We start from the raw sequence: 21,827 nt of genomic DNA, 5'->3' as shown, positions 1-21,827 counted from the left end.
AACTCCAATCTTGCAGTATCAAATAATCAGCCAAGATTTAGTTCTTCATATAAAACAAAACAAGCACATTCATCCCATTAGTGTGTAAACTGGCTTTTTCTTTAATAGATACTAAAATTGTGTGTGTGTGTATGTGTGTGTGTGTGTGTATAGAGAAGTTAACACATATATCAAAGACTTGTTTTAAAATAGATTTCTTTATATTTCAGTAAATACCTGGAGTCTATGTCTTTTTCTATACCTTTATTCAGGCCGTGTAAAAATCCCTCCAGCAAAAAGAGATCAGGAGGGAGAGATGTGGAAGGCAGCTCTTGTGCTGTCGCTGCAGTCCTGGTGAGAGTTCCACCAAGGCAGCACGTCTGCATTCCCACTCATCATCCGTAGTAACAGCGGCCGAGGGATGCTACAATGTATTTATCCTAGGAAGAGACGGAGTGAGGTTTGATCCCTGCTTGTTCCCATTGCCCCACTTCCCCTACGGAAGTAATGCTGGCCCAACCAGGCTACCCACGTGCACCTAGCTGAAGATAACTACCAGAAATCTCCAAGGACCAGCAAGTCGGACTTATTCTTTCCTTTAGCACCCCTTCTGAGTCACGCCTTAATCACATGCCCTGCTCATCTTTACTGAGCCACAGGTCAAAAACAATAGTAGCTGTGTGATAGCAAGTAAAAACTGGTTTTACTTGGAAGTTGGGAAATAATCTGGAGGACTCAAGAATCTTCGTGTAAACCTCCAAACAGGAGGTCCAGCTTTGTCCAGGAAGCCCACCAATTGGCTAGAGGACCCTATGAACGTTTGAGTAAACGCAGGTTCCAGCGTTCCTCTCTATCCTGCTTTCTCCCCAGTGGCTTTGCTCTGGCCTCTTTCCTCGTTTTATCAGTCTAATCTGCATATAGAAACACTGTAAAACAGGCATGGGCCCAGAGACTGAGCTGTGGCTAGGGGGAAGAGGCCAGCACACTATTCTGGTTTCTTCTCTGGGTCAGTGGGAAGAGTCAGCATACAGGGCAGACTGTTTTAGGCTGCTGCCTTTTCTGTTTCACAGAATTCAATATTAGAAGCAGGAGAAAAAGCAAACAAGTAAAAGGGAGAAGAGAAAATAAGAAAAACTGGGCAATGCTCTCCCAAAGAGCAATCGTTCAAAGCCTGCCCTCCTTGGAGCTTAGCTGAATACCTGGGGCCCTGGAACACTCACCTCTGGCTCTCAGTCAAGTGAAAGTGTAAGGGTTTTTATACAGAAGGATTTAATAAAGGGATGTCTGCACTCAGTGGGACATCACTGTACCCATGTCCTGAACTAGTAAAGACAATGATGTGATTAGAGCAGTGACTGGGAGGGCACGGGGCATCTGCACGGGGGACTGCAGGGTACAAACACTGGGGACTTAGAGGAGATCATAAAATAAACACATACGGACGTATCCAGCACAGACACCCTAATCCGAGGTAGACTATAAAGGGGGAGTCATGCCGGTAAGTTCTGATTCTCCTTGGTCTTACTGCCCTGTGGGGATCCCCTCCATCACACCTTGGCTCACCCTAACCGTGGCTGTTTGCAAATATCACCAAACAATGCTGCATTTTTGTACACAGAGCTTTAGAGGCCCCCAATCCACTTAATAAACCGTCAGCTTTCAGTTCCTAGAAACAGGACTGCTAGGTGAGAGGATTTTCCATCTCCACTTTTGTCCAAGCACCCCGAAAGGTTATCTGAATGTTTTTTATGCCAGCAGTGAACAGAGGTGCACAGACCAGGCAAGATAATTTGTTCTTGCATTTTGCCAAGTTTTGAGAGATAAAAAGCAATCTTTATATTTCCTTAGCAGCTAATAAAGTTAAATATTTCTGATTTGTCTGTTAGATATGTGAATTTCTTCATTTGTAAACTGCTTATCTGTCAGTGAGGTCAAACTGGGTGACGAAGTGAGACAGCCTCTGGTGACCAGATGCTCTCGTGTCCAAGGAATGTAACTGAGGTATTAATACTGACAAGGGACGGTGCTGTAATCCCAGAGGAAATGGGACAGCCCTTGCTCTGCATCTGGATTTGCGACTCAGACTCTGGATTTCCCCTTACATAAACAAAGCTCTAAAATGTGTTGCACAGTTGGCTCTGTGCTTACAAAATTGAGAGCCTCACAGCCTACAACAGCAATACAAGAGGCTTATTGGTTTAAGTGAAAGCACAACTCCCATCTAGGCCAAGGTGCAGCCCTTGACTAAACTTCCATTTCCAAGCAGCAATCTTACAAGTGGGTTCTAAGAGAAAGCCTGAGTACTGCTGATGAATGGATGCCAAACCATCACCCTTGCTTGAAAGGCATGGTGAACCACATTATAAGTAGCGTCAGGACCAAAGGGTGCATGCTGGTTTTGTCCACCAAAGACATATTTTTTTGGAGCAAAGTGCCAATGATCAGGGCAAACCAAACCAAACTAAACCAACCAACCAAGACAGGCTGCATCCTCCGGACTGGACTCCAGCTCTCAGCTTTACTAGGTCTGTTGCAATGTTGCACCTCACTACCAGAGTTCTTTATGAGGTCTATGTTACAATGTTGCACCTCACTACCAGAGTTGACTCCTGTCAAACTGCCTATGTAAGAGACACAGTCAACGGGACCCTGCGCCCTCAGAGGAGGAAGCAGAGGAGTGATCTGCCTAACACAGCCCTATTGCAGTGGAATGGATGCAGAATTCGGGGCTTTCGGTCTTCGTCCTGGGCACTGCATGTTCTGTAGAAGCTGGACGGGCAGGAGCCACAGACAGCACACCTTCAGTACTGCTCACTTGGGACTTGAAGAGATAACAAGAGCACATTACAGACTAACAGTCTATGTGAGGACAGAGAGGTTTCCTTGGCATTTCTTGCTGTGTGGCCACCTTTCCCCATCGTCCGTTCTAAACGTATACAGCTCTCAACTCCAAAGTCAGTTGTCACGTTTAGAGTTTACTTCAGTTCACTGGAAAGGCAGCTAAGCTATGCTTCCGTTTTTCTTTCTATTTAAAGAGAAATTAATTGGTCCCATTCCCAAACTGACTGGCATGCAAACATTGCTACCTATAAACAACTTTTGTTTTTTGTTTTTTTTTAATGCAAGATTGTGTATGTGTGCATGAACATGAGGCCAGGTGTCTCCAAGGCAGAATGGCCACGGCTTGTTCCCAGCTCTAGGACGGGTTTGCTGTCCGTGTGCTGTGGGTACATGTGGGGAATGAATTTCCTCAGAAGCAGGGTAACTCTGATTCTTCCAGCTATTTGTAAAAGTGATTTGAACCGAATGAAAACCTCTTAACTAAAAGCTATTGTCTTATGAATGGCATGATTTAATGGAGAAGCCAGTACAATTATCTGCTCTGGGAGAGACTAGAAAACCACAGCGACACTTGACAAGGCCTTGGCGAAAGCAATGGTTTGTTGGCAGTCAGTTCTGGGGTAGGACAGATGGCTCAGGGGTTAGGTAGGAGTGCTGACTGTTCTTCCAGAGGACCTGACTTTGATTCCCAGCATCCATGTCTCAAAACCACATCTAATTCCACCTCAAGATGATGTGATGCTTGCTTCTGGCCTCTGCACGCACTGCATTCACATTCGAATACCTTTAATCCCAGAACTTGGGAGGCGGAGGCAGGGGGATCTGTATGAGTTCAAGACTAGTCTAATCTACATAGTGAGTTTCTAGACAGCCAGAGCTACATAGTGAGGCCCTGTCACAAAAGAATCAAACCAAACCAAAAAACAATGAAGCAGCCACCAGCTCTGACAGCACCTTTTCTGGGGCACCGATAACATGCTACATGCAGAACTACCCTCTCAGAAAGCCTGTGCCAGGCTGCCTCTTCTTGGTACGTTTGTACGTTATTTATTGATCTACTTCCTTTCTGTCTTCTCTCCTATCCTAGGTAACAGACCAGATTAGGCCATATACTTCTAGATGGCCATTTACTTTTTAAATGGATGTGAAATAATTAGTTTTTATGTAGGTATCCAACATTTCTACACTCCACTTTCACAATGTACAAAGTAAGTTCCACATTCACAATGTACAAAGTAAGGTAGATCGAGGGTCTAAGGTAAAGTTAGATAATGGTCCAGAAAGCCCTCCAATAACAATTTCTGACTCGTGCATTCAATATTTATATTAATTGATTCAGAAACTGTGATAGGTTCCAGGGAGACACCAGCAAAGAGACAGAAACAGAGCTTCTGCCATTACAGGCCAGTATACACAGACTAAACAAGTAAACACACAGTAGAATGTGGAGTGGGGACTCTGCTCTTTGTAAAGTAGGGCAAGGACAATAGGCAGCTCAGGGACAATGGGAAGGAAGGTAAGATGACCAAGGATCCTCCACTAAAGCCACCAAGCAGAAAACTGAAGGCAGCTCCTATACGCAATTCCATCAAGGTCTGAGCAAGAGGTTGAGATCCCATGCAAGGGCCCTGTGGGTAGACTAGTGGGGCTAGAACCAGAGGGAAAACACCAAGCTGGGAATCAGGCTACTTGGGACTTTTCAGCCACTGGAGGGGCGTTATAAAGACAGTTTTATATTCCTGGCTGTCCACCTGGTTTAAATTATAGGCTTTCAACAAAAAAAAGTTGGTTAAAATTTGATGAGACATGAACTCAGTAGGAAAATATTAGATTATAATTAAGATGTGGTTCCTTCCTGAGTCTAACCTAACCTTTGTTTCTTTTTAGTTCAGTACTAAACAACACTGGAAACTCTGGGTATGCATCACAGAAATGATCATGTAGTACTTAGCAAATGTACACACTCTGTAAATGTGGTCATGATCTGGGGACAGGAGGAAGGCGCAGCAATGCCTGACAAGTTCTCTCTTTTTTAGGGCTTCCCAATCCTGAAGGGGGCAATGTCTGTACCTGTAGCTCAAAGACAAAGAATCAACCCAATCAACTCATTTTAAGTTAGCTCAGCAAATCACGACAACAGAAGACTTCTTTTTTATTTTTAGGATCATGGGGGGGGGGCGCTAACTGAAACAGTTTCACGATTTCAGCATTTATAGATTCCAGAGACATCTAGGAAAAACAGCCACCCTGGGGCACAAAACACTAATGCAGAAAGCAGAGGTGCTGAGGCAGCAGTCAGGCCCTAGGCCAGCCTGCCTCATTCTCTACTAGAGAAGGTCACCCTCAGTTCCTCGGGGTATGTCGTCTTCACCTGCCGTTTCTTATGGTTATTAGTGGGCTTAGTAAGAGTTGCCCACAGAGACCACAACTACCCTCTCTGCATCTAAATTGTGAGTGTGGGTGAATGTGAGTGTGTATATGTGAGTGTGTGTGTAAATGGGTGTGACTGTGTATGTGTGAGAGTGTGTCAATCTGTGTGTTGTAAATGTTACCTCTTGCCTCAGTTTCCCAAATGCTAGAATTTGAGGCTTATGTGCCACCATTCCTGGCTTGCATCTACATTTGGAGGAAGAGCAGAGGGAGGGAAGTCTTACATAGCAGGAGCAGCTGAGACTCTTTCCAGGGACCTCCCAAGGCTACTTTTACTTTGGCATTCACCAGGTTTTGGAGGTCCCAAGGTGGTCTAGTCAGAGTCTCAGAACTGTTAGGACTCAAGAGAAAATGACCCATGCTAAGTTCCCACAAGCTCACAAACACAAACCTGTCTGAGTGATTTCCTACAAGAACAGCAAAAGCTTGCAGAGCCTGAGACTCCCTCCTGTCTCTCTGTCAGCATATTCCTGCCCCACAGCAGGGATCATCACAGCCAGTATGGGACACTCTGAAGCCACAGGCAGAAGTGTTGAGATTTGGACTGCAATGCAAAATGCAGTCCCTCAAACTCTTAGGCAATAACACTGTAGTTCCAGCTCAGTGAATTCATGTGGTGTGGCTGACACACATGACTGCCAGCCACTTCCTTAGGTCAGAGATGTAACAAGTAATAGAGTCTTGGTATCTGTGCCTCTTTGGACTGTCCAAGGAAGGAGTATCAAGCCTGTGGGCCACATGTGTCTTAGGATAATGTGACCTAGTATGTTTGCAGATAACATCACCTTCATTCACTCATGCATTTGCTGAGACCTGAAGGTGGGTGGGGTCAGGACCACAGCTGGGAAGCACTACAACATCACAGGGCAGAAGCAGCTACTGCTCAAGGATACGCGGGTTGTTACTGCAGTGCCAAGCACCTAAAAGTGCTGAACAACTCTTTTTTTTTCTTGGTTCATTATTTATTTTGTCTTTTATAAAAATCCTTATGTGGTAGCCACAGCTGGAGCCTGGGTCCTCTGAACAGAGACTCTGGTGTGGGTTTTCACAAGATGATCAGTGAATTCCTGATAAGGAGACTTGGTGAACAACTCTTTAAGCAACTCATTCACAAGGTGCCACTGTCTTATTTTATAAGTGACAGTCAGAAGGGTATGATCACCTGTGAGGCCTCTGGGCGATAGCCTAGCTAGGAGTTAATCTCAGGCCTCATCTTGCCACAGTCAACTCTCTTGCACTCAGGATGCAACCTCTCAGCTACAGGCAGAGTCATTTCACATACAAATATCCAAATTAAATAGCGTTTGAAAGAACTAAATCACAAATAATTCAAACTCTAATGTATCTAAGTGAGGACCAGACAGTCTCAAGCTCCCTAAAATGTCCTTAATTTGGGGCAACTTGGAAAGGATGGGTTGATGTGAATAGTGAAGGCATGCATGTAAGGCAAGCATGTAAGGCAAGCATGTAAGGCATGCATTAAGGCAAGCATGTAAGGCAAGCATGTAAGGCATGCATGTAAGGCAAGCATGTAAGGCATGCATTAAGGCAAGCATGTAAGGCATGCATGTAAGGCAAGCATGTAAGGCATGCATGTAAGGCATACATTAAGGCAAGCATGTAAGGCATGCATTAAGGCAAGCATGTAAGGCAAGCATGTAAGGCAAGCATGTAAGGCATGCATTAAGGCAAGCATGTAAGGCAAGCATGTAAGGCATGCATGTAAGGCAAGCATGTAAGGCATGCATGTAAGGCAAGCATGTAAGGCATGCATGTAAGGTAAGCATGTAAGGCATACATTAAGGCAAGCATGTAAGGCAAGCATGTAAGGCATGCATTAAGGCAAGCATGTAAGGCATGCATGTAAGGCAAGCATGTAAGGCATGCATGTAAGGCATACATTAAGGCAAGCATGTAAGGCAAGCATGTAAGGCATGCATTAAGGCAAGCATGTAAGGCATGCATTAAGGCAAGCATGTAAGGCAAGCATGTAAGGCATGCATGTAAGGCAAGCATGTAAGGCATGCATGAAAGGCAAGCATGTAAGGCATGCATTAAAGCATGCATGTAAGGCAAGCATGTAAGGCATGCATGTAAGGTAAGCATGTAAGGCAAGCATGTAAGGCATGCATTAAAGCATGCATGTAAGGCAAGCATGTAAGGCATGCATGTAAGGTAAGCATGTAAGGCATGCACGTAAGGTAAGTATGTAAGGGATGCATTAAGGCATGCAGGTAAGGCAAGCACGTAAGGCAAGCAAGCAGCATGAAGACAACTGATTCCTTATCTTGCCAATGCAGGAAACAACATCCTGACTCCCAAGGCTGGAGAATGCAACAGACTCTCATCTTCCTTACATCTCCCTGGTACAGCTCTCAAACATGGCAGACTCTTGGCCGTTCTTGACCAAGTCTATTAATCGCTCTTCTTCTCAACCAAAGATTCAAACTAGTGAATCACGTAGGAGGCCAACTTAGAATGATGCATCGTCCTGAACCGTGGCATAACCTGTAACCTGTTCTGTAATGCTAACACATGAAAGATGAGGGGACAACGAGTAATCAGTGGTCTGTATAGTCATTTGGAGCGATGGTCCAAGGCAAGTCATACAGAAACAGGCTTCCAAGCTTCCCCAAACTGCCCTAAGTCAGCAGTGAACAAGAGAGAGAAGCACAGTCACATCTGCAAAGTCAAAGGAACTGCTGACTCAGAGAATGAGAAGTCGTAATGTAGATAATAAAGCAGTCAGTGGTCAGAACCAGTGCCGCACTGCTCTGACATACCGTGCTTAGCAAGGTGGGTTCATGCCCTTGCAAGTCCATAACATTTAATCCCCAATTCTTTGCTTTCTAATTTGCACTTCAGTTTGGCTACTCCTTAGGACAGTAGACAAGAATTTCCTAAAGAAGATTTAAAAAAAAAATCACTGTTTCTTTGCATATTTAAAGTCACAGTACCTGTCTGTGCTTCTCTGCCCATGTGACAAGGAACTGTGACGTCTGAGAGAGTTAAACCCACTAAGCACTGCACATCCTGGGAGCTTTATGACATGAGTTACAGTAATTGATGAGATGTTACCAAATTACTGCATGAAGGTGGAAGGCTAGAAAAATAGCCCATTCCTCTTATAGATTTAAATCTATACCTTAAAACACATTTATTAAACAGAGCCAAGAAACACTCTCATCTAATAAGATATGGATTTTTAAGTACTTTTCCTGGACTGGGAAGAAGCATCGTAAGATTAGACAGATCTAATCTTAAGAAGGTTCCAGATACAGATGTTTTTTAATTTTTCTTAAAAAACAAGCAAAGCAAACGACTGGTCCATCACAACTCTTTAAGACTTTCAAAAATCTATGCAAATGAGAAACTTTACTCAGCCATAGCTAATGTTTGAAAACATCTTTTACACTCGTTTTATTCCTCCATTGATTCTTTTTAATATATTTTTATTTAATGCATATGAGTGGTTTTGCCTGCATGCATGCATGTACACCGTTTGGGTGGTTGGTACAGGTGGAGAGGCCAGAGGGACCCCCTGAAACTGGGGTTACAGATGATTGGAGCTATCATGTGGGTGCTGGGAACAGAACTCAGGCCCTTTGAAAGATCAGCCAGTGTTCTTAAATTGGTGAGCCATCTATCCAGCTCTGCTCCAGGGAGTTATCAACTCTTGGCGTGCATCTCTGGAGGATCTTTATTGCAGTAATTACTAGGTACCACAGAACAAAAGAAGATAAAAAGACACACCTTTTACTCAAAGATTACAACCTAAAAGAAAACACTGACAAATCACACATTTAATTACAATATGAAAGGGCCAGAAGAAAGAACAGTGCATAAAACCAGCTACAACTGGGATGGGAGGAAGGCTTTAGAAAAGCCAGAGTTGGCTCAGGTGAGGTTAAGAGCAAAGGTGGGAGGGCTCAAGCACTGAGGCTCTACCAGATTCACCGGAGGCAACTGAAAGACAGACAAAAGAACAAACAAAAGCACCATAAAGAAGGGTGTTAGTTCCTTTTGTTAATGTAAGCAGCTGAACTAGAAGACAACTCCTGGCTCAGGGAGAAGGTGAGGGAGGAGGAAGGATATGGAAGAAGAGACAGGTCTCTAGGTAATGTCCAGACTGTAGAAGCTAGATCACTTGTGTGTCCCAAATTTCTTATTAAGATAGTTCAAAATGAGACATCAAGTGAGCGAGCAAGAGAGAGACAGAAAGGCAGAGACAGATGGAGGGTCAGGGGGCATCCAAAAGATCCAGGAAGAGGTCAGCTGATGGCACTAAATCTAACCTCCCAGTCAAGTGGACAAAGGGTCACAGTAGACTCCAGGGGGAAGTCAACACAGCACAATGTGACTCCAGTAGTCAGTGAGCCTGTTTTCAGTTCCCCACGCCTTGCTCTCCTCTCTTGCCTCCACTGGGAAAAAAAGCCCTGCAAAGCCCAGGCAGCCTGTTGGTGACTCAGCTTAAGAAGGGGGCAACTGTTTTCTCCACGTGTTACTTGTAAAACAACTGTGCTGATTAGCTTTGTCACAAGCAAATTTAGAACATATTTATGCTGCAAAGCTCTAAGAAGCAATGTTGAGGAAAATCCAAATCCCACATTAACCCCATCACCAAGAGAAATCTACTAATTACTGTGGCCAACCCAGTCTCTTTACCCAGGTGGACACATGCGCACGCACGCACACACACACACACACACACACACACACACACACACACACACACCCATGAGCACACTTTTATTTTCTCTCCTCAAAAACAGAGATCAAAGGAAACACTCACTTTAGACCTTTTATCTTAAGTACTACATACCAGATTTTCATAGCACCAGTGCAAAGGTTTGCATAGGGCCCATTAATGAACATTTAGCTTTTAGCACTTCTAACCTCTAGTAAGAATTTAAGCAAACACTAGGGATATATACTGAGATGTTTTGACTTGAGAGGGTTTGCTCTGAATATTGGGTTAATATATACTAGTATTACACATACTTACTCCGCAATGTGACACAGCAATGCCACTTGCTGTGGTGGTGTGAAATTCATGTATTTGAATGCTTGGTCATTAGGGAATCACACTACTTGAGGAGGATTATGAGGTGTTGCCTTGTTGGAAGGTGTGTGTCACCGGGGGTGGGCTTTGAGTTTCTCCTCTTCTTATTGGCTGAAGTAGATCAAGCACCAAGTCTGCCTTCCTGACAGCGCATTCCTGGTGACGATAATGGACTAAACCTCTGAAACTAAGCAAGCCCTATTAAGTGCTTTCTTTTCTAAGAGTTGTCATAGTCATGATGTCTCTTTACAACAACAAAACACTAAGACACCTGCCTTATTTTGGGGGTGTGGTGTAGGAGCATTCTTACCAAAAAAAAAAAAAAAAAAAAAAAAAAAATCACCCATCTCCCTTTAAAGGCATAGGCTGTTCCAATTTTCTTTCTTGCTTGAGGTTGCAAAAACAACCCATGAATCCAACAAGACAGATAAGGTTCTAATATTACAAAAACTAAGAGGGGAAAGGCTCCTTCTTGACTTGGTTTTATCCTACTCTCCCCTCCTTCTTAGAAATGGCAACTGTTAATGGTTTACTGCTTGTTTTCCACTTCTGAGGCTACTTTAAGTTCCTGGGTGTGAGATCACATAAGAATACAACTTATGTATGTGTACAGGTAACATGTACATGCCTATAGTATGTGTACAAACATGTGTAAATATTATAATCTACACGTGTATAAGGAAGATCTATCCTGCCCCTGAAGTTAGGATAGCTGTTAGAGATGCTGGTGGTTTTGTGCCTACAGTTAAAGTCTACACTGTATTAGAAGGCTGGTTCATCTACCCCAGTAAAAACCTGAGATGGCTCCAGAGAGCTGGGAATAAGGATTCCCACTCACTGTGCATGCCAATGGAGTCCTTCTGTGAACAACCTCTTTACGTTCTTCTATGGTTGCTTCTAAGTCCTCTGTAGCTTCAACTTCCACATACATCCATTTTGGAGATTCCACTCCCAGAATTTCTAAAGAATCTCCTTTTTACACAGAAGATATTTTGAAACAGGCTTCCTCTTTATATTCTAGTATAAGGGTTCATAAACCACAGCCCAGTACCTGTTTTGTTAACAGGTTGTATTTGAACACAGATAAGTTCCTTTGCTTTATACAGCCATGGCTGCTTTCATACAGTAGCAGCATAAGAACTGCATGGTGTGGCTTCTGCTGTTTGGTTTTTCACACTCTCTCTCTCTCTCTCTCTCTCTCTCTCTCTCTCTCTCTCTCTCTCTCTCTCTCTTTCTCTCTCTCTCACACACACACAATGTTGATCAATATTAGTATATTTTAAATATAGCTTCCCCCACCCCCATCTATGAAAAATTTGGAAAACTTGAATAAAACTCCCCATACCTAGTAATTTTGTTCCAGCTAAGGGGTCTGGTTTTGAAAAAAAAAAGAAAGGAAGAAAGAAGGAAGGAAGGAAGAAAGGAAGAAAAACAGAAGGAAAGAAAGAAAGAAACTAAACAAATTAAATGAGCCCTGGCTCCAACAACAGCAGCAGTGTGTTGGTAAATGTTTAGCAATTTGTTCCTGGGTAGGAAAAGCTCAGATATGGAGTGCTGGATGATTTCCAGGGTGTAAATAAATATTCCCATTAAAGCCTATTCAGAAATGTAACCGCTGGACACAGAACTGAGAAGAAACGCATGAATCTCCCAGGAAGCCCTGGGTGCTCAGGGCTCACCTACTAACAATGGCCTAGTTGTAAAGTCAGAGACACTGAGGTTCTGAGAGCTCAAGTGACCTCCACAAGGCCAAGAATTCACACAGGTTGGAGGGGATTTCCCTATCCAGGTTCTAGCTACCCCAGGAGGTATTTTCTCCTACAAGGCAGAAGGGAGTAAACAGGACAACGTTGTTTACCAGGAACATGGTAATGGGCACCTTTTATTTTCATTGCCCTTCACATTAGGCCTCTGGTACCCTTTGCATGTGCTTTGATACACACTTTACTTGCAGGTATTGCTTTTCTTACATGACTGTGTTTCATGTACAAATACAGACCAGAAATTATCTTAACTGAATGGTAGTTACCTATGTTCGTGACTGTAAATTAATTCCAGATGGGCCCTTCATCTTTTAAAATCTTTAATTTCCCAAGATTCAGAAGAGTTGGGGATGAGATGTATCTACTCCAGCATCGCTGCAAAGTCTTATACCAAGACAAGTGTCCAGGGTTTACATCCCAGTCCCTCCTTCCTGACTGTGGGTACAACAGGACATGCAGAAACCATTTCTAATGTATTATCCAAAGTGCTTAAGCTGCTCAATCAGAACACAATACCCTCTTGGGTAGAGGATAAAGAAATGTGTTTGGTTTGATATATATATATATGTATATGCTAACATGTACATAATTTTATCTCAAATTTGTGTAGCCAGCATGAAACAAAGGAAAGATTCTAATGCAGCATTCCATCTATTGCACACGGACATGCTAGGCAACTGCTTTCTAGTGTCAGAGGAAGGACCACACACAGAGCTCACCAGGAATGTGGAAGTGGCAGAATTCAGAGACTGGGACACATCAACAAATTCAAGGCTAGAAACCACAGACAGAACTGAACAGAGGGAAAGAAGGCAAGAACATGCCACCTGGTATTTCAGAGATCACCTCTCAGCTAGCTGGTAACATTACCCTAAACCTATTCATACACACCTCCCTCAACCCATGGGTCTGGTTTGGACCATTAATGCAGGAACCCGATGCTTCCATGGAAATGGATGTGTACATAGAAACAACCAAGGCACACATGAACCGTCGGTGAGTTTGCAGAAGCCCAGAGTCACCACCAACGGTGGGGATCTGGCATTCAGTTCTGAAGTGAAGTCCAGAGCGCTCCTGAGTATCAGAGGTTAACTAGCTCCATAAAGTGGCGAACCCAGTGAGCTGTGCCTCCTACGGCTACTTCAGTAGTTCTAAAACACGCTGCAGAGAAACACAGATGCAGGTAGGCATCTGGGCTGCCAAAACCACTTCTAAACAATACAATGTTACACTTTCATCAATATACCTGAAAGTCTTCGGAAATTACATGACATGTCACACTGCAATAGGCTGAGTGTCTTCTAAGCAGCAATTTGCAGAAAGGTTAAACAATGCCACTGTTAATAACAATGTTTTGGAAAACACGGGATTTTAAAAAATGTTATGTTAAAATATAATTGGTCTATTCTGAATCAAGCATATCAAATGTCTACACGTTGTATATATACACAAAAATCAATAGGTACAATGCATATAACAAAAGTTTCTTAGGCGCACAGCCGGTCCTAAATCCAAAGTTCAGCAACTTCTGCTTGGAGGCTGTCATGCGTGCAAGGAGATGTGCAGTTCTAGTAATACTGGCCTGGCGGAGTAGTACAGTCCCGTTTTCCTTAGGTTTCTCAATCAATCACCTTGGACTCTATGCCCAACCCTTTCACTGAGGGGTCTCTCACCCTCAGCCCACCAGTCTTCGCCCCGTGTTGGGGTCTCCAACCTGCCAGGCCCAATCGCTGCTTTCTATCCCTTAGTGTGAGGGCCGGCCTGGCAGAATGACACCCCGGCGGCGGCGCGGCCCTCACACTAAGGCGACAACTCTCGGGGCGCGGAGTAAAGCCACTCCCAGACCAAAGCGACGCAGGCTGGGGAGCGGGCAGAGAGGTCACCCCAGGAGCCAGCTCCACGGCCTCCCCACGCAGCTCGCCTGCTGTCTCCCGGTCTGCACCGTGGGAAAGGCCTGCACCGATGCCCCGGGGCCGCGTGGTACTCACCGCTCACAGTGGGGCTCACCGAGCACACGGCCGGGTGCTAGCAAGGATCTAGGCCGACTCCGCGCTCCTCCCCCTGAGCGGTTCTCCGGACGCTTTGGCAGCGAGGCGGGACCGGAGCAAGAGCCGGCCGGAACGAGCTGCTGCAGGAGAGGGGCGGGGCCTGGGCACCTCCTCCCTTCAGAAGCTGCAGGCTGTGGCTGAAGCTTTGGAGGCTGAACCGGGTCTGCCCGCCCTTCGGAACCTTCCGACCACGGCAGATGGGCGGAGTCTAGGGCCTATTCAGTCCCAAGGGCCAGAACTTGAGGTTCCGGACAAGGGACAATACTTAGGACACCTCCTTTTCGAGAGACTGAAGGCAGGTCATATTTGAGGGACGAATCCCCTACATGGCCGACCCTGGGGACTTAAGCTGAGGGGTGGGGCGCCCGAGCCCGGGCCCCGCCCCTAGATCCAGAGACTGTTGGCCTCGGGCAGGGGCGGAGCCTAGGATTTGCTCCACCCCTCCCTACTGCCCAGAGCACGAAGGCCCTAAGCTGAAGGCCATTGATCTTCGTGGCTCCGCCCCATAGGCGGGAGAGACTGGGCCTTAGGGTTGCATCTAGCATTGCTAGTGGCTCAGTCCCAGGAAGTGTAGAGCGGGTTTCTAGGTCTTCTGGAGCAAGGGAGAAGGCTGACTGTCACTCACGTGGGACAGAATGTGACCTGTAATTGCCTGAAAAAGCCAGTTCTCTGTTTCTACTTGCATAAAGCACAAGAAGCAGATATCAGGAACACCCTCGAAAAATAGGACCTCAACATTTCTGTAACTTACACAGAATGCAAAATTTCTACATAAAACTTGCTTCCAGCCCACAGCAACCCGTTATATAACGTGCTGTCCACCGACCTAAAGGCTGAGCTGTGAGAATGAGTAGGGGTTCTGTTCATGTTTAGCAGTGTAGCCTCTCAAGTCAGTGTAAATTCAGAGATATGATTAGCTCTACATGAAAGGCTGTGAGGATTTGCTGCCCAGAGTGTTTGGAAATTCAGTGTAGGTTTCTTCATTGAGTGTACTGGCTGGTTCTGTGTCAACCTGACACAAGCTGGAGTTATCACAGAGAAAGGAGCCTCAGTTGAGGAAATGCCTCCATGAGATCCAGCTGTAAGGCATTTTCTCAACTAGTGATCTAGGGGGGAGGGCCCCGCCCATTGTGGGTGGAGCCATCCCTGGCCCAGCCCACTGTGGGTGGTGCCATCCCTGGCTCAGCCCATTGTGGGTGGTGCATTCCTGGGCTCGGAGACCTGGGTTCTATAAGGAAGCAGGCTGAGCAAGCCAAGAGAAGCAAGCCAGTAAGCAACATCCCTCCATGGCCTCTGCCTCAGCTCCTGCTTCCTGACCTGCTTGAGTTCCAGTCCTGACTTCCTCTGGTGATGAACAGCAGTGTGGAAGTGTAAGCTGAGTAAACCCTTTCCTCCCCAACTTGCTTCTTGGTCATGATGTTTGTGCAGGAGTAGAAACCCTAAGATATTGAGTTACTTGAATAAGCATCATACAGGGAGAATGACTAATAACTAGTATGTCAAACATCTGGCTAGGGATGGGGCTTTTGCTGCTCTAGGTTGTCACTTAGTGTTGAAGGCCCTGAGTTCCAGGAACTCATTTTTGTTAAAAGTCATGGGGCACCAATGTTGTTAAAAGATGACGTCCTGGGTTTCAGCACCAATATTAGGAAAAGGATGAAGAGAGTGGGGGAGGGGGGAGGATACGGCCCATGGAGGTGCGGAGAGGCCTGGGGGCAAGAGAGATGCCTCTGGGGGCCCATGTTGGGAATCTCTTCCTCCTGAGGGACCAGCAACATGATGGTATAGTACGGAATAGAGTTTATTTAGGTTACAGGAGAGTTAAGAGGGTAGTGGAGGCAGAGAGAGACAAGAGAGGAATGGAGGAGTAGTGGAGTAGAGGACAGCCATGAGCACGTGGAGAGAGAGTGGGGAAGGGAAGGGGAAAGGAGGGGTAAGGGGGAGATATCAAAAGAGAGAACAAGAGAGGCAAGAGAGAGGAGAGGGCAAGCAGCGCCCTTTACAGGGTCAGGTCAGTGGGGCAGAGCATACCTGGCTGTTGCCAGGTAACTGAGGGGTGGGGTCTGCAGAATCCCAACACTCATAGACTGGAATTCAGTTCCAAACTGTCAAAGTCTAAGGTTTATTATTCCAGGTACTCGAGGCAGAGGCTCATTGCTCTTGCTTATTCTCTGCAGCTGGTAGACTTGTAACTACTGATCTTTGGTTGTCAGGATTGCCATCAAAGAGACCAAGCTTTACAGTTTCTGCTTCCTGTTCTTTAGAGCTTCTGCCTGCCTACACTCTTGCTCTTCCTATGTAGTCATAGCTTCTTGCATTTCCTGTCCTGGAAATCCTTTAACCATTCCATAGTAGTATAGGTCAGAGCTCTTGAAGGGCTCGGGAACTCATTTTTTTGGAAGAATGTTTTATCTCTCTCTCTCTTTTTTTAATCTATTTAGAAAATAAATATACCTTGAATTTCTTTTTTTTAATTTTAATTAGATACTCTCTGTATTTATATTTGAAATGTTATCCCATTCCCCCATCCCACTCACAGCCCCCCTCCCCCTCCACTTGTCTTCACAAAGGTGCACCCTCTCCCAATCACCCTCTCCACCTCAGTGCCTTGGCTTCCCCCACACTGGGAAAACACGCCCTCCCTGGGCCAAAGGCCTCTTCTCACACTGATGCCCGACACTGCTACTCTCTGCTGCATATGCACCTGGAGCCATGGGCCTCTCAATGCGCGCTCAATGGCTGGTGTTCTAGTTCATGGGAGCTGTGGAAGATTTGGTTGGTCGACAATGTTGTTCTTCCCATAAGTCCACAACCCTCTTCACCTCCTACATCCCCACCCCCCAGCACCCTCACCAAAGTCCTCATGCTCAGTCTGATGCTCAGCTGCTAGCATGCTCAGCTGCATGACTCTGGCAGAGCCCCAAGGAGGCACCCCTATCTGGTTCCTGCCAGCAAACACCTGAGCTCGGGAACTCTTAGCTGCCTTCTGTGTTGTCTCTCTGATCTTTGACCACTGACTTTGATAGTCTTAGTTATTGATGACTCTGGAACTCTTCAGCTACTTAGTCACTACCAATGCCAGTGCTGTTTTGTCTCTGTCATCAGATATGGAAGTTTTTGTCTCTGTCAACAGATATGGAAGTTTTTTGTCTCTGCCATCAGATATAAAAGTTCTTGTCTCTGCCATCAGATATGGAAGTTTTTTTTGTCTCTGCCATCAGATATGGAAGTTTTTTGTCTCTGCCATCAGATATGGAAGTTTTTTTGTCTCTGCCATCAGAAATGGAAGTTTTTTTGTCTCTGTCATCAGATATGGAAGTTTTTTTGTCTCTGCCATCAGATATGGAAGCCGCATCTTCCCTCTGTATAACCTGCCTAGCTTGATAGAGACTAGGTGCTGTATTCGGCCTAATATTGCAATCCCAGGAGTCTTGCAGACTAACGAAGTTAGAGGAAACAGCCTCACATGGCTGGAAGTGGACAGGACACACTTGTGTATGGACTGTAATTTCACTGGTCACATCCCTGCACAGGCACTCTTCTAATCACAAGTGCTGCATAAACAAAATGACAAGCCCCACATTGTACCAAATCACAGTTTACTTTTCTCCCAGAGTCAATAAATTGTTACTCCCTTCCCTAGTCTGGAGGAAGACTACTTCCCAGTTTGCAGACTCATCTGGAATTTTTTTGGCTGTTTTACAGAGGTCAGTTCTCCAAAGTCAGTTTGCTGAAGAAGTCATGATTGGAGCAGGGGCTCCTGGATCAAAAGTTTTAGCTTCAACAGCAGCCAGTAGGTAGAGTGCTCCTTGTTTCTGTGGAATAGCTAGCTGTTGAGTAGCAGTCTTTCCAGCCTTGCATTTTGGAAGGAAACTTCTTAAGATAGAAGTTCTTAAGATATAAAGGGGAGGTAAAACAACAGGCTGTTTCAAGACAGGATATTCACAGGGGTGAAACACTCCACACTGCAGGGAAGCTTCATAAAACAGTAAGTAAATGACTCAAAATAGCTTCAGGGAGTTCCTGAAACTGACCAGAATCACTCTCCACTTCAAATGTATATAAGCAGTAAGAGTTGTTCAGAGTCACTCTCAAGCCAAGCTGCCTAGAAGACGCAAAGTCCAGCATAGCTGCCGGGAAGAGATTCAGACCAACTCTACCACCTAGAAAAAAAACATACCCTCTAAAACACTGAATTGTTTGTGGGATGTCCGTTGTTTTCCAGGTTTCTAGTTTTTGTGAACCGTTATCTATGCTAGGGTGGGCTTTGGTGATACAGATGTCTTTGAGTAGTTTCTGCTCCTATGAGTAACTCCTCACACATATTTCTGTAAGTAAAACAAATCAAAACTTATTGGTTCACTAGGTTGGACTTCTGACAGTGTTTGTACTTTGGTCTCTGATCAGTCTGGGGTGAGTAGACATTTCTTCATATCACTGTAGGAATGGTGTCTCAGCATCCCCCCAGCCCCGGGCATCTGCAGTGCATCTGAAGCAACCACAATGGCCTGATGACAGTCTGCCAGTTGTCAGGATAAGCTGCCTTGTAGATAGAGCCCTACTCAAGGCAGTAGTGTACAAAGAGCATGTTTGGCAGTTGTTGATCTAAAAATCAACCCTGCCTGGCACCCAATAACTCAACTTATTAGGAGGGAAAGTAAGCATTTGAAATGTGTGTGAAATTAAGTCTTGTCATCTATACTCAATTATATTTAATCTCTAGCCAGATGTCAGTAAGGGAAGACTTGGTCCTTCTCATCTGTTTGGCCAGTCTATACAGTAATGCAGTTACTATGCTAGAAGTAGAGACCCATGGCTGAATCTTTTCATGTCATTCACTTCAGCTCCTCCAACCGCCATTAAAGAGCTGAGTGGTGTGAGATGGGCCACAGTGAATTGAGTCCTCAGTATATCTGACTGTTGTATTTCTGTCTGTCTCTTGATCTTGCTGTACAACATTACCTCCACTATACTCAGTTTTGTAGAGGAGGTATAATTTCTGCATCTAACAGATAAGGAGACTTTCCACCCACTCCCCAAATTCCATCTCCATTCAGTGGACAGTTTGTTTCTTGGATGCCCATGTATGTTAGATGTTCACCATAAAAACCTGAAGAACAGGAGTATTAGCATCCCCTGGGCATTAAGGTGAGAGTCCGTGGAAGGCCGGAAGTAGGGTGAAGCCAAGCCTACCTGACTTCAATGACTTGGCCTATCTTAAGGTTCAATTACAACATGAATATAACTGATAGCCAGTGAAGAAAACAGTCCAATCACAGATGTGAAAAGAAAGGAGGTAGCTAAGAATGCTTGCCAAGATCTGGGAGGTTTCTACGCCCTTCTTCTCAGCTGCTCTTTACCACGCCATTAATGGCATGGTACTTGGGAACATAGCAGCCTTTCTTCCATGAAACACTGGTGGTATTTTTCAGAATCAGAGGACACTTTAAAAATATAGCTTCCCATGTACCCTAAAGTGTCTGATTCATTGTTTTGTGGATGGAATCCGTTTTCAGATTCTGAGGAAGCTAAGATTTTATCACACAATTCTGTTTTAGCATGCTCATAGATTGGCACAGGGAACTACTACCTAGAAAGATCTACTTCATGAGGACTGGGAGGCATGCCAGTTCATTCCTTCCCTGGCACACGGAGCCTAACACATCACAGACGGCAGCACGGGGCTGCTGACTCTGCCTGCTGTCAGCACCTCACCGCTGCTTCCTCATTGGTTCCTGTTAGCCTCCACACAGTTCAGGTTTCTCTTGCCTAGCACAGAGGAATGAAATCTGTCAACAAATGAAGTATAAACTGTTCCTCCTAAATTTCCTATTTGAGAAGACCAGAATATCTCCTTTCTCCTTCATTCAGTGTACACATTTTTCCATGCCAGGAAAAAATTGAAATTAATACTTTATTGTTCTTTTTAACCCCCAAAGCTATCATCATAAGGAAAGGCAGCATCATAACATTCAGTCCCACCCTCTCCCAATCTGCCACACCCTTAATTTTCTGCTCTTTCTTACTGCCTAGGTATCTGAATCCTTGGAGGCTTTCCCAGAATGCCCTGGCCAGCTACTGGTAATAAAGCAACACTTTCCTAATAAAAACTACTCCTTTTTTTTATTAGATACCTCTATATTTACATTTGAAATATTATCCCCTTCCCAACTCTGCTCACATCTCCCCTTCCCCTTCACTTGTCTTCACGAAGATTCACCCTCTCCACCCCATTGCCTTGGCTTCCCCTACAGTGGGAAAACGTGCCCTCCCTGGACCAAAGGCCTTTTCTCACATCGATACCAGACACTGCTATCTTCAGCTACATATGAAACTGAAGCCAAAGGTCTCTCAGTGTGTGCTCAATGGTTGGAGTTTTAGTCCATGGAAGTTTTGGAGGGTTTGGTTGGTAGATAATGTTCTTCCCATGAGGTTGCAACCCCTTTCAGTTTCTTCAGTCCTTTCTTTAGCAACCTCATTGAGATCCTGGAGTTCAGTCCGATGGTTAGCTGCAAGCATGCTCAGCTGTATCTGTATGACTCTGGCAGAGTCCCTGAGGAGCGTATCTTTCTGGTTCCTGCCAGCAAGTACTTCTTGGCATCAGCAATAGTGCTTGGGTTTGGTGGCTGCATATGGGGTGGATCCCCGGGTGAGGTGGCTTCTGAATGATCTTTTCTTCAATCCCTATTCCTCTATTTGGCCTTGCATTTCCTCCTGTGAGTGTTTTGTTCTCCCTTTTAAGAAGGACTGAGGCACCCCGATTTTGGCTTTTCTTCTTTTCAAGCTTTTTAAGTTCTGTGGATGATTTCTTGGGTATTCCCAGCTTTGGGGATGCATACCATGCATCTTCTTTTTTTAAAAAGAGGTTTAAAGGTTTTATTTTTACAGATCTCAACTGGTGAACACTAGAGCTCATGCTCCCTCTGGGCCTTTTCTCTGAGCACCACTCTGAGAAGAGCTGCTTCAGGAGGCAGTGGCCCAATAAGCGTAAGCCCGAGGTCCAAAAGTCCAGGATGCAGAGGAGTCAAGGGTGTCAGCCAGAGCAGCCCCGGCAACCGCAGTGTGTGCACTCCATGATGCGACCCTCTTCCAGCCTGCTTTTGGGAAGCCAGCAAATGCAGTTGGTGCCAGAGTTGGTGTCCTGAGTCTGAATGCATTGTAGGCAGCGTAGATTCGCATAGCCCCGCTTCTTCCACTTTGCAGTCAGGTTTTGTCCGCATAGCCTCCTTTAATGCAGTATCCATAGTTCTCTGCGTATGGCTTTCCTCTGGTAGAGGTTGAATATGTAGTGGGTTTTCTGCTGATGGATGCTGAAGATGGACCACAGAGATTCCATTTTCCTCTTTCCCTCATGGGGTTCAGTTTCAGCTTCTCTCATCTTTTTATCTAGTTCATCCCATGTTGGTTCAATCAACTCTCAGCCATCTGGAGGTGCTTTTTGGCTTCTTTCGACTTTGGGCATTTCCCAGCAAGATAGCTTGTAAAGATCACTGGATCTCTTTTGTACAAGAGTAGTATAAAAAATCCTTGGTTTTCATGGTTACAAGCCTGGGTTCTTGTCCAGACTTACCAGTTCCGTGTCTTTAGGGGAGATCACTTTTCCTCTTCAGTTGTTTGTCTTGTCATTCTCTGTGCAGTTCACAAAAGAACATCCATGTGTGCTCTCTTGTGACTGGATTACTTCACTCATGATGATAGTCTCTG

At 45.1% G+C, this 21,827-nt stretch overlaps 1 protein-coding gene and 1 pseudogene across 3 annotated transcripts in view; both read right to left on the bottom strand.

Moving 5' to 3' along the window:
* Window positions 1–14,286, bottom strand: part of ACO1 (aconitase 1) — a 56,538-nt gene extending 42,252 nt beyond the window's left edge. Inside the window, exon 1 of one of the 2 annotated variants that reach the window (XM_080938765.1) lies at window positions 14,064–14,286. The gene's annotated coding sequence lies outside the window, so the exon portion shown is untranslated. Of the gene's footprint in view, window positions 1–241; window positions 338–14,063 lie in introns of those variants that run through there. The other variant, XM_080938766.1, reaches the window with a different exon arrangement.
* A 6,870-nt stretch (window positions 14,287–21,156) lies between these two features.
* LOC308437543 (protein BUD31 homolog) lies at window positions 21,157–21,585 on the bottom strand (annotated as a pseudogene). The gene has a single exon. The product of its transcript is annotated as a protein BUD31 homolog (transcript).
* Between the last annotated feature and the right edge of the window lie 242 nt (window positions 21,586–21,827).

Source organism: Micromys minutus (genome assembly GCF_963924665.1).
Source record: "Micromys minutus genome assembly, chromosome: 26".
Classification (NCBI taxonomy): domain Eukaryota; kingdom Metazoa; phylum Chordata; class Mammalia; order Rodentia; family Muridae; genus Micromys; species Micromys minutus.
This window is presented reverse-complemented; position numbering and strand designations above follow the sequence as displayed.